Genomic DNA, 13,467 nt, shown 5'->3' with positions numbered 1-13,467 from the left:
CTAATGGAGTTACAAAGAGGTGGGAATCCAGATGGGCAGGTTTTGGTGGGGAAGTGGGGAAAGGCAGAGCAAGGCACATAAGGGTGGAGGGTCAGAGACAGCGGCAGCCTGCCTGGGTGTTGGAACTTGTGCTTACTCAAACCTACTAAACTTGGTGGTTCTAGTCAAGGCCTACCTCACTGATTAATTGATCAATTGATTGATTCATGCATTCTTTCTCTTCACAAAGCTTTCTCTCACCATACCGGCCCAGAATGCTCTCTTCCTTCCTTGACATTCCATGATCCTTACTCACAGCCTAAGATTGAGGTGGGAAGTACTAGGGGAAAGGGCAGCTCTCAAATGGTTGGATTTTTCCTTGGAGTTCCAAGAGAACACAGAGGAGCCTTTGGTCCCCAAGCATCCAGAAGAACCTCTTGGACTACTTCTATCTAGTAGGGTGACTTTCAAATGGCAAAGAGAGTGACCTTGAAAGCACAGGTCTCAGGGTCACAAAGCTAGTGAAAGATAGGAAATGTCTTGGGTAGTCCAGGTTTTATTTAGAAAATTTATGCCTGATTTGTCTTTTCTTCCACATTATCTCTGTGTGTGTGTACACTCACATATCCCAATTCTTTAAATGACCACTGCCTTAGGAAGAGCTGCCACATCTTTGATGTGGCAAAGATACTCTCTGGGACAGCCACATCCCTCCTGCCCTATAAGCAATGCACATGTACCCAACTGGGTCAAGTCACTCACTGGGGAAAGAGTCAAGGTATCAAAGGGTATGGTTCACAGTGAGGAGCTGATCAGTGCAGTTTGGCTAAGGGAGCCCATGAGGCTGAAACTGAGGTCTGGAAGTCATGAAGTTTGCCCAAGGTCACCCCACTGACCAATGGAAGCCATGAGACTAGAAACTCTGGGACAGCTTCTAGGCAACAGCATGTAAACAGTCACACCTGTTGCCCCTTGTGACCACTGGCCCGCTCCTGGGAAATACATGATTCTTTCTGGGAGTCTGGTATTCTAACAATCCAACAACTTTAGGGGGCAGCAGTTAGCACAACTTGCCCCCACCTTCACCCTCATCTATCAGAGCAGCTGAAACACTGTGATGACTATTCCTGACCTCACTATGCTTCTTGGGGTTACTAAGCAAGCAGATCAGAAACATGTGATACTGTTTGAACAGGAGCAAAGCATTTGGTAAGGTGTCTCATGGTAGACTCTAGAGGAAGAAATTGGGCTGGATTCTGGTAGAATTCGATTTATTAGGAACTGGTTAAATGGTGACACCCAAATGGGACTGATGGATGTAGTTACGTCAGTCTAGATGGGGGCCTCTAGTGGTAATGCCACGGGCTTTGGCCACATATTATGCACCATTTTTATCATTGACTAGACAGACTGAGATTACAGATGAAGGGAGAGGATCAACATTTATTGAGAATCTCCTAAGTGTCGAGAACCACAGCACGTATTTTAGATAAGTTATTTTCATTTACTCCTCTCAGCAGACTGTACAATAGTTTGCCTTACTCCTTTATAGACTGGGATGTGAAAACTCAGAAAGTGAATTGTCCAAGGTCCCATGGCCATTGATGTAATAACATTTGGAGCCCTCTTGGGTCTGAAAACAAAGGGCGGAACTCTGATGCATCCATGGCATTGAACAGCCTTATTACTGAGGGGTGTGTGGGAAAGTGGGAGGGATGAAAAACACAGGGAAAGGGAGAGGCAGGGCCCCAAAGGTCTCCACAGGGCCAAAATTAACAGTGGGCCAAAGTTGATGCATATCAAGGTGAAAGATAATAGAGACCTTGCTTACACTGGGGTTTCAGAACACCCACTGGGCACACACAGGATGTGGGATGCCTGGATCAACAGCACAAGTGAAAAGGTATTGGGTTTTCAGTTGACAGGAAGTTTCCTATGAGTCAATAGTGGGATGTCGCAGCTAATGTCACTGTAGCCACCACAGGTGGAGGTACAACAAGCAGGGTAAGGGAAGATATCCCCAATAGTTAGCATCCAGGAAATGGAAGTTCAGGCCTGGAAATCCCAGGGAAAGGGGCACTGACAAACTGCCAAGCTCTCAGAGAGGGCAGCTAGTGGAGGATGCGCTCCTCATCCTTTGTTATCACCAAAACCTATTGATATATATCTGAGTAATTATAGGCACTTCTGGATTTCTCTGTGTCTGCCTTACATGCTTTCAGAATAAGCTACTTATCCAGTTTTGCATTTTTATTAATGGAATCTGAATAAACGTGGGGATTCCTTGTAACCTGGTCTCCACATTAAATCAAATGCAAAAGCAAAATCCAGTAACCAAAGGAAAATAAAAGAGATCCTCAGTCTTTGTGTATATTTCTCAAAGAAATTAAATCAGATAGGGTCCCCATTTTACTTCTCACTCACGAGCTGGTACTGCAAAACCCCAGAATCTTTCATTCTACAAAAAACACCCCCCACACACTCTCCTGATACGCAGTCAAACTGACATGCTATCTCCCTTTTGTCCGACCCCATCTCTATTATATTGATAGGTATAACACCTCTTTCATCTTCGTCTCATTTCTCCTCCTCCTCTTATTTCTTCTTTAGTTTTCTTTCCACTTTACTCTTGACCCAAATTCCTCCCTACAAAGGAGGGCTTAAGAACTGGTCAGGAAGCCAGAATACGCACTGCCCTCTCCAGTACGATCTCTACTTCCCAATCCTCCAGGGACTGGGAAGGCCAAGGTAGAACTCTCCTTGGAGAGCTGGGTGAAGAAAAGCTGAGCAGGCAAGGTCCACATTTTGAGTAGTGGCAACATGGTGATGGGGAGGCTGCCAATACTGGATATTCTTTAGCACATGGACATCAAGGATGGAAGATGTTGGCCACCCAAGGATGGAGGGGTTGCATAACAAACTCCACCACAGATTGTTGTCATGGTGACAGGGGCTATCTGGCAGTGGGATAGTTGTCAGACAGTCACTTGCCAGTGAATGGCAGCAAGCAGAGGCCCTTCTTCACCCATAAGATTCCCATTACTTTGCACAGTTTATTTGTGCTAGGCTCTTCTTTGCAGATTTGACTCTTGTTCCTCCAGCAGCTCATGATTTAGCTGCTACCCTGAGATCTACTGGGACAAAGCAGAATGTGGGAGAGGCAGAGCTCACCACAAAGTCCATGGGTTTCACTACATTTCCCAGCTTCCTTTGCAGCTAGGTTAGGGCCATGCAGCTCATTACCAATGGACTGGGACTGAGGCAGTTAAGAGCTGGTACACTGCCTCCTTCTCTCTTTTCCCTTGCTGCAGTGACTTTGGCAGCCCTGAGTTCCAGATGGCAGGCAAATGGTGAAGGGCCCCCAAACTCACATCACATCCCATATGAGCAAGAAACAAACTTTCATTATATTAAGCCATCGGTATTTTGGTGGTGTTATTGCAGCATAGGCTGGGCTAGCTCAACAAATAGCCTTGATGTCAGTATCACTTTTGTACTTGAGTTCTTTAATATGAGGAAGGAGAAAGCTGCTCCTGGAGCCACCCTTTCCAGAGGTGTCAGGGCAGCTGATTGACAGTTTCCCTCATTGTCATCCTTCAACACAGATGGCACATCCTGTTTGGTAACACCTCACGTGGGCTCCTTCAGCCCCCACCAACTCTGCCAGTCACCATCCTACACAGTCAAACGTGCGCGGCATTAGAGGTTTGCCAAGAACACATCCTTGTGTCTGCCAAGGAATGTCTGTTTGAGGAAGAATGCTCTAACAGAGAATGTTCCGAGATGAGATGGACTGCCTCAGGAGGCAATGAACTCCTTATCTCTAGAGGTGAGCAAGTGGGGTCTAGATGTCCCTGCGGGGAGAGGGCACAGAGTGAAGATGGGAGTCCAGTCTTGAATGAGAAGGGGTTGGGCTGGGAGGGGAAAGATGGGTCAGATGATTCTTAAATCATTTCTAGCCCTGACAATTCCTAGCATACTGTTTAACCTGATAAATTTTCTTTTTAAGTAGATGGACGGAGATACATTTTGGTCCCTAAGAAATGAAAGAATTTAATGAAATGAAATAGCCTGGCTTAATGAGCAAATAAAAATTGTAATATTAAAATTATCCTCTCTTCAAGGTATATTCTCATGAGATAAATGCTGTCAGCTTTCATGAGGTTGACAAATGGTGATGAGTGGTTACGAAGTCATGTGAAACATAGCTGTAAGGTATACGTCAACGAGGGCTGAGCTCAGGGAGGAGTCACAGCCTTGAGACAGATCAAAGTCATCGTGATAACAGCCCCATAACAGCGACAGCCAGTGCTTTATCATGCACAAAGGGTTCTCCTTGACATCCTGAGTGCTCAGAGATTATGCGCTTATTATCAGCCTTGAACAGCTCCTGTAAGGGGAGAAGAACTGCCATTCCCATTTTATAGATAGCTAGGGAGGTTTTCAGGGATTTTCCCAAGTTTATTTCTCACAGCAAGTAAGAGGCAGATCCAAAAGTTGAACGCAGATCCTTTGCTTCAAAGTGCTGTATTTTAAAATCAAAGAGCGTATCTTCTCTTGGTATTAGAAGCTAGGACTGGGATTAGTTCTTATGCTCCTTGGGTCCTGAAGAATTTCTAATTTCTGGGTATAAGAGTGTGTGTGTGGGGGGGAGATTCTACATGGAGAGGATAGTTCTGAATGTCCTAAGGAAATAATTTTCTTGGGAAAAGTAATGGACTAGGGCTCTGGAGTTCAGGCCTTCATTCTTCATTGGATCCACTTTGCTTCTGTGAAACTTCTGTTTCCTTACCTGGAAGTGGGAGGAAAGACATTGATTTGGTCTTGAAGGATTTCTGTGAGGACCCAATAAAAGGACGGTTTGTGAAAGTGTTTGGAAAACCCCCAAAAGCTAAGGTTCTTGCTTCAATTAGGAATGCATTCAGCTGCAAGTAACAGACTAGCCAGTCCCAGGGTTTTTTTTTTTTTTTAACAAATGAGGCTTTATTTCTGCCATGACATGAAAAATCCAGGCAATAGTAATCCAGGGCAGACAGGGATATAAAAATGTGTTGGAGACCCAGCCTCTTTCTATTTTCTACTCTAACTTCATCCTCACACATGGCACCCAAGATGGGTGCTGTACCTCCAGGACTCATGTTCAAGTTCCAGGCAGAAGGAAGAAGAGAGAAAAAGGAGAGGTGGCACCTATATTAGTAATGCAAAAGTTTTCTTGGGAATCCTCCGCTTATAGCTCACTGGTCAGAACCCTCATTAAATGGCCATCCCCTCAATACCAGAAAGGCTGGAGAAGCACATTTTTGTCTGGGAATACTGGCACCTTCAACGATCCTCGGTTTTGAATGAGAAGAAGGGGCTGGGATGGGTATTTGGTGGCAGCTGTGTGTGTCTGCCACAGCTCCGTTACTAAGACAGGGCACTGAGTTGGCAGGGATCTTTAAAACCTGGTCTCTAGATTTGAGTGAAAGCAAGTTGGGATGCCTCATCTTTTGAAGAAAAAATAGATCCACAGCATCTGACTGTCAGAATGGGGAAACAGAGGCAAACTAAGGACAAGAAGAAGAATGGATGCTGCGACAGGTTTGGAAGGCCAAGCGGATAAAGGTTCAGCGGTCTGTCTGTCTTTGTCTCTTTTCCATTCGTTCAGTTTCATTAGCCCCTTTCTCTCAGGCTGGGAGAGCTGAATCCGAGGAGCTCATTAGTAGCTGCTGTGTTTGTGTATTTCTCCGCCCGAAGATGTCTAACCACAAACTTCCTCTTGACTCCTGGCAACAGGGAGAAAACAAAACCACAGCAGCTTTCATTGCTGAAAAAGACAAAAATGACTCGTTTGTCTAATAAGTCCAGACGGAGAAGCTTTATTTCTGTGAGGAAATTCTAAAGACTCCAGTCCAAGGACTCTTGGTTGGGCAGCCAAATTGCCAGACTCTGCAATGAGGTCTCCAGGGCTGACAACTCAGAGGCCATATACTTGGTGAAAGGACAGCACTAGCCCAGGGGTCAGTGGAACCATTACTGACCGGTGTCAACTGGCAGTGACACCGGTCACTCATAGAACCTGACACCTTTGTTACCCACTCGCCCCACTCCCACCTCCTGCAAAACCATCAGACCTCCTTAGTCACTTCCGGTTTCAAAGAATCCACTTACGTATTCACTTTTCCTTTCTCTTATTTTCTGTCATATCAGTTTCAGCTATTTATTAATTCTTATTTCGTACTTTTTATTTTTGCTTTCTTGCTTTTCTAACGTCTGATGCTGTATATTCATTTCCTTTATTTTTAGTCTGTCTTCTTTCATTGAGAAGGCATTTCAGGTTAAACATTTTCCTCTGAGCTGAGCTTTTTTCAGGATCCCATAGGTTTTGAAATAAAATGTTTCCATTTTCATCTGTTTCTTGATGGTTTTTAATTTCAGCTTTAATATTTTCTTAGATCCATGGGTTATCTGAAGTATATTTATTAATTTCTAAGTAGTTAAGAATATCTTCAGTCATATTATTATTCTTTTATTTAAAGTGTTTGGATTATAGTGATAGAATGCAGCCTGTAAAATCTCTAACTTTAAATTTAAAAAAAAGTTTGTTTTTTTTTTTTTTTTGCTTTACCAAGTATATACTCAAACTTTATAAATATTCTAAGGAAAAGGGAAATCTGATCTCATCAGACTCATGCGGGAAGGAACAGAGTTCTAAAATGTCTTTATTACAGAGACAAATTGCTCAGGTTCGCATCTTGCTACTATCTCTTCCCATGGAAAAAATACAGAACTTTTCTGAGTTTCATTTTCCATCTTTAAAATGGGAACAATAACAATATCAACCTCCTAGTGTTGCTGTGAAGATTATATGGGATTAGACATCGTAAAAATGCCTAGAACCATGCCTGGCATATAGTGAGCTCTCACTAAACAGAAATATTGTTATTTTGTTGTTATTTTGTCATTATTGCAGAAAGGGAGGTACCTTCACTGTGTCCTAAGTCTTTTCCCTGACCCTGGAACTGTGGTCTCCAGTTATGGCGGGGACAGAAAGAAAAGAGGAAATGGATGTTCCATATAAGCCATCAGCCTCCCTGTAAGAGGAAGCACTTGAAATCCAAAGGGATGGGTGACGTCCGAAGAAACACACCAAACCAGTCCTCAGACCCAGGTCTCAACTCACTAGTCCCTCCCAGCCTGCTACTGGACTTCTCTAGTTTCTGTCTTGAAAGAAGAGATGGTTGACACAAAGCCAGCCTCTGTGTTGTAGGGGGGCTGGGAGCTTCTGGTGGGGGTGGCAGTCATTGAGTCATGTTATACTTTTGCCGTATGCCTAAGGGTAACTCTGAGGTCAATAAGTTCCAAGAGGAGCTATTGAAAGAAGGCGGCATTGGGAGTGGCTGGATGCTCTGGGTTTTGCTAGTTTGTTTGCTCAGTAGAGGCAGGGAAGAAACCTTGGCCTGGGGAACCAGCCCCTGGGGGATGTGTGCGCCCCTTCTGGACTCAACCCCTCACAGTACTCCGCCTCACTCCCCTAGCCCTGGGACTGTGCCTGGAAAAGCAGGTTCTCCTGGGGACCCCATTTTCATTTCCCTGGCAGGTCCTCTCTGAAAGAGGTCCTTCTCTGGCAGGTCCTCCAAGGACCCCTGTGTTACTGATCAGGGTGGTTTGGCAGCATGGATATGCTCATGGAAACTGGATAAACTGGGGCGATAGCCTGAGCAGTGTCACGGAGGTCTAATTAAGAAGTAACGCAAAACGGGATGTGGTGCTTAGCTATGCCTGCCAGCCGACATCTGAGACAGGCTGGCATTGCGCCCTGGGGCAGCCAGGGGTACAAAGAATGCAGGAGGCATGGGAACTTTCTTTGCTGAAAAGACTGGGAGGGTAGGGAATCTGAGGGCAGAATGACAGGGTGGTGGAGGGCCACTGAGCTATCTCACTGGGGCCACGGATCTTGGGAGAGAGGGACCATTTCTTGGCCAAGGACTCCATGTACCCTTAAGCATGAGTGGACAAAGGTGCCTGTAACAGATACAGCAGCACATGATTAAAGTACACACGGGATATGTCTGGGCAGCACGTCTGTGACCTCAGACACAAGTGTGCGATGTAGGGTAGGCTGCCGCCAGCTAACACTTGAGTTTAGCGGCTGATTGTAGAGGCTCCTTCTTGCAAAATTGTTTTTTTCGTTTTATGAACCCTCGTGATTATTATGAAAATAAAAAAGATCAACATCTACAATAGTGCTTTGTAAATATCAGCACAAGTATGGAAGAAAATTGTGGGTGTTGATTAGAAAACACTTGCTGATTTCTTACTATGTCCGCCGTCCTTTGTTAGGTTCTATGGAAGAATCAGTGTTAGGTCTTGTTCCTGCCCTCAGGGAGCTTATGGACTTTCTCAATGTGAAGCGTTTGGTAGACATCATCCCTCTCTTCCTCTGCCTTCTTACATCCGCACTCTTCCAGCATGCCTTAATTAAGCACCTATTATAAGCCAAGTTCGGTGCTACAAGCTGAATAATAATAAATAGAGGAGTCCAGTACAGTAGCCAAGGACTCTAATGGATGCAGAGCAAGGAGGTAGTGAGCAGAAATCCTGGGGCAGGGGAGGGTCCTGGAAAGCTTCAGATGGAAGGGGGCACTCGAGGCAGAGCTTGAAGGATGATCAGGAACAGGGAACAGAATCTGGGCAGAAGGAACAGCATGTGCAAACACCCAGAGGTGTGAAGCACGGGTGAGAGTACTCATCCTACGAACACATGCGAGTGATGAGAGCCTTGATTCCAAGTCTTCATCCCTGGGAGCAGATTGGAAGTCTTGTTGGAACTCAGAAAAAGGATACATCAGTTAGTTGGTGGCCATCAAAGGAATGTTTGTGTTTAAAACATCAAGGTGGTAACATCAACCCAGGACCAAGGTAGAATAGGAAAAGCACAGGGCTTGAGGACGACAGTCTTGGTTTCTAACTTAGGCCCTGCACTTACTAGCTCTGTGACCTGCACTTACTAGCTCTGTGACCTCAGGTCACTACTAACCTTTCTGAGCCTCAGGCTCATCATCTCTAAAATAGGGACAGGTGTCTCACCCCTTCTTTTGGAAATCTAGGTCCTGTGTTGCAAAGGTAGCCAGAAGATGCGGTGATTGGTTGGATGGAAGCCAATTTACACTGTACTTGGCACTGGAGAGGTATAGACAATAAGATGTCATCTTGGCCCTCACAGAGCTCACAGTGCAATAGAAAGACAAGAAAGCAGCCAGTTACCATGTAGTCTGGTCTGAGTTTTGACAGGCTAAGTGAGGCATGGAGACACAGGACACAGAGGAGGAGCCCTTTGCCAGCCTGGGAGGCACGAAGAAGTTTCCTGGAAGCACTGAAAGTGGACCAAGGAGCCTCCCTGAAAAGCAAATGGAAGGTGGCAAAGCAAAGAAGGAAGCAAAGGGAGTTCCAAGTAAAGCAACAGAAACTGAGAAGGCATGGAGGTGGGAACCGAGAGCCATTCCCTCCAACTAGGTACAAAATCTGAAGTGGGAATGGGGCGAGCTGGGGCTGGGGAAGGTGGACAGTGGCCTGGAATGCTGTGTTGGGGAATTTGATATTTCTCCCTCTACCCTGTGGGGAACCATCTAAGCATCAGAAGCAGGAGAGAAAGGATTAGTCAGGCTCTGCCACTAGCATGGAGGCCATGCGTGGACCCAGAAGAGGAAGGTTCCAGCAGTCCTAGATCCGGTACCAAAGGCTGAGGTCCTTCCCATCACACAGCAAAGCAGAGACCAAAATCCCGAGTGCCACTGAGGTTCTGGGGATGGGGTGAGCACTCTTCCCATCTCAGCCCTCACTAGCTCAGAGAGGACAGCCCTGAGGATCATGAGAGAAGCCTCTCGCAGGGATCACGTTCTCGGGCCCTGGAGTTCTAGCTCGGGTCCACTTGGCTGCAAAGAACAGCTTTTTGCTCAAGTGAAATGCAGAGCTAATGGGAAGGATATGGTGGTGTCTACCAACACCCAAGGGTGAAAAATTCAACCCCGCCTCTGAGGAACTAGGATAAGGCACTGCAAAGCCATGCCTGCTGCTCTTCCTCCTTCTCCTGCTGCCTCTCTTCCTTGTTGGGCCTCTTTTCTCCACTTCCCAGCAGAGAGCACTCCCAGAGACCCCGGGCCCCTGCTTCTTACCTCCTCTGTCCAGGAGAGGCTGAGCGGAGTCTCTGGGTCCCAGCTCTCATCTCTCAGGGGGAAGCTCTGATTGGCTGAGCTCAGGCAGCAGATTGGCTGCCTCGGGGCAGGACCTATCTCTGCACCCACCATCCCTGTGTCCAAGAAAGGAGATGGTCTCCTACACAGCATGGCTCCAGGGCCCACCCAAGTGGGGTGGGAGCGGTTTACAGGGGAAGGGTGCTGGCACTGGGTTGGCCCCAAAGATTGTCCTATACAGACCCTTCCCATAATGGGGTTAGGGTCAAAGGGCATTGGGGAGAGCCTGCTCTCAAGATGTACAGTAGAGAGCGAAGGCCACGGGGAACTCTGTGTGCCTCTTCAGGAAAGGAATCAGAGCCTGGGAAAGCAAAACTCAAAAAGATGCGGGGTGCTCCTTACTCCCCATGTTTGCTATTGTGGAGGGTAAAGCCAGAAAAAGAAAGGGTCTGAGAGGATCTCACCCTTGGGGGTTGTGAGGAGAAGTGTCAGAAGGCTGGGTCTCTTTGCCGCAGGCCTGGGGGAGCAGATTCAGAGCCCAGGAACCCAGAGGAAGGGACAACTCTGGGGAGGAAGCAGTGGGCCCAGGACCTCTCCTCACGGTGATCCTGTGGCATCCTTTGGCTTTGTGAGTCCCCCCAGGTCTCTTAAAGCACCAGCTGGAGCAAACGTGGAGGATTCTTTCCCCTTTTCCTTCTCACGTGTCTCCAGAAGATGGGCTTCCTGGAGGTTCTCATAAACCCAGGAGGCTCTGCAATCATTTTCATACAGAACAGTTTCCCTGAATAGCAAAGGAGGCCAGCTGTAGCTGATGGAACAGAAAATAGCATGGGCCGCTGGGGGTGAAAGTTGGCTCCTGTTCCTGAAGGCAGCAACCTACCTCCCCCGGGAGAGGATGCAGCGAGGTGGTTCTGCAGGCAGGCTCAGGCTCTGGTCTCTGCTCCACCCAGATCAACTCCAGCCCCGGGACTTAGCAGCAGCGATCTCAGGCAAATTACTTAATATCCCCGAGTCTCAGTTTCCTCTACCTGTGAAATGGAAATGATGATAATGATGTAACCTACCTCAAGGGAGCTTGTGGTCCTCGGATTTCATGAGATGCCTGGGGTAAGCGCTGCACAGCATGATGTCTGGGCGGGCTCAGGGAAGTTAATGGTTTTATCCTTCACTGCCCCTGCTCGTTCATACTGCAGACCTTGGGTGGCTTATTCGTTGGTTTTCAGTGGGCAACTGTAGTGCATGCTTGGTACCAGCCACCTTTACCTCCCCAGTGTTTTCCAAACACCCCCGGCATGTTCCCATCTCTGGGGTTTCACTTGGACTCTTTCCTCCCCTATAAATGCTCCTTGTGAGAGCTGTCTGGCCAAGCTGTCCTCATTCCTCAGGGCGCAACTCAGATCCAACGTCCGCTGCCGTGGCTTCGCAGTCCACTCTGGAAGGAATTCCCCTCTCCCTCCTCTACTCTCACGGCCCCTTCTGCGAATCTGCATGAGAAAGATGCAACATGTAACCGGGTGACCTCGCCAAGGCCAGCTCTAGCACAGCTTTAGCTGTGTAACCTTGGCTTCTCTGTGCCTCAGTTTCCTTGTGTGTAAAATGGGGATGATAAAAATAGCACTTTCATCAGCGGGTTGCTGAGAGCCTGATTCAGGTAAAGCACTGACGATACAGGCAAACAGCTAGTAAGGGCTCAATAGAGGTTGGCCATTTCTGCAAAAAAAACAGTCTTCAAAAACATGACTTTTAATGGCTGTGTTGTTTTTTGTGTGGGGGGGTAGCCCATAATTTATTTAACCAACCCTTGCTGGAAATTTAGGCTGTTTCCAATTTCTCGCTATTATAAATAATGCTGCAGTGAACATCTTGTCTATAAATCTTTCTGTTTATCTCTGATTGCTTCCTTAAAATAACTCTCCAAATCCTACTTGTCTTAGAACAAAGTCCGGTCCTCTAGCCTTTTCAGTGAAGTCCTTTGAAATGAAAGTACAGCCTGTTTTCCATCAGAGAAAGAAACATATGGAAAGTGTTAACCCAGAGGTGGCTTAGGAGGAAGGTAGAAATAGGTTCAAGATGGGTTTGGCTCCATTTCAGGCTGTCTGACGCAGAGTCAGCGATAAAGTGCACCTCTAACCTTCTTCCCGGAGGACAGGCTGTCCCGATCCTCAGAGACCAGTGATTTCTCTCTTTCAGGCAATTCCAGGGGGCTTTGAAGTGCTTAGTGTTGGAGAAGCAACAATGACAGATGGATAATCGCCGCCCGCGTGTGTGGACAACACCGGACGCCTCCAGCCAGCAGGGGGCGATGGCGCCCGTCTCTTTCAGCGGCCTGGGAAGGGGTGGACTTTTTTTTTTTTTTAGCTATCAAGTGACTGGCTCTGTTGTCATCTTAGAACTTTCAGCGTGCATTTTGTATCTTTCTCCTGTTTATTTTGCTTCCCTTCCTCCCACCTTTCCTCTTTTCAGAATCACTTTGGATTGTCATTTTTTTCACCCATTCATTCAGGAGAAGGCTATTTATTGCGTGCTTCCCCTATGCCAGACACCAAGATTGTTTCCAGACCTTCCATGACCTACACATACTTCCTTGCTTTGGAGCTCCACTTCACGCATATCGAATATATTAAAATGTACCCATATTCCATATTAAATATAATTTTTTTCTGTTAAAAAATTTAATAGAATTATTTTTTATAACTTTTGCTTTTGAAATTATTTGGCTACAAGTAGTTCATTTGATGTGTGGTTGGCTTTGATTTTCAGCAATCACCAGGGGTACTGAGGAATTCTCGCAAAGTGAGAAAATCTAACCTGCACATCAGTTTCAAGTATAATGGAATTTTTATTCGTGCTAAATGAAGCCAATAATGAGGTTGATGTAATATTTTGTTTTGCAGACATTTCATTAAAATGTTATTAATTTCATTTGCACATTTCTCCTCTCATATTTTGGATCCAATCATTTTGTTTCCAGGTCTCAAACTATTTCAAGGACCTCTGGAAAGTTCTCAGGCCCCATAATACCTGGTGGATAAAGGAGCTATAGGAGATGAAGAGGTGAAAGACCCATTGCACAATCTTTAGTGAGCTTCCAGCCCATAGAGTAGGAAATTTTTACAAAAGATCAAGAGTATTGTCATAATGGAGATGGAGGTGAACTGGGCACAGTGGAAGTGTCATCTTTCCTGAGTCTACCTGGGTGGAGGGGAGGTCAGCGAAGATTTCAGAGAGTGGACCTTGTCCAAGCCAGGACTTGACTGACGAGCACAAGCTTTCCAAGCAGGAGAGAGGAAGGGCATTTCGGGCCAAGGAAACAGCA

General features: G+C 46.4%; 2 long non-coding RNA genes across 2 annotated transcripts; both read left to right on the top strand.

The window, feature by feature from the left end:
- The first annotated feature begins 966 nt into the window (after positions 1–966).
- Positions 967–12,752, top strand: LOC143651593 (uncharacterized). Its single transcript, XR_013160058.1, has 3 exons — positions 967–1,188; positions 3,585–3,808; positions 12,342–12,752. It is a non-coding gene; the product is annotated as an uncharacterized LOC143651593 (long non-coding RNA).
- Positions 9,029–11,834, top strand: LOC143651594 (uncharacterized). Its single transcript, XR_013160059.1, has 3 exons — positions 9,029–9,474; positions 11,102–11,258; positions 11,537–11,834. It is a non-coding gene; the product is annotated as an uncharacterized LOC143651594 (long non-coding RNA).
- Positions 12,753–13,467: the final 715 nt, after the last annotated feature.

This window comes from Tamandua tetradactyla, chromosome 12, assembly GCF_023851605.1.
Source record: "Tamandua tetradactyla isolate mTamTet1 chromosome 12, mTamTet1.pri, whole genome shotgun sequence".
Lineage (NCBI taxonomy): Eukaryota > Metazoa > Chordata > Mammalia > Pilosa > Myrmecophagidae > Tamandua > Tamandua tetradactyla.
This window is presented reverse-complemented; position numbering and strand designations above follow the sequence as displayed.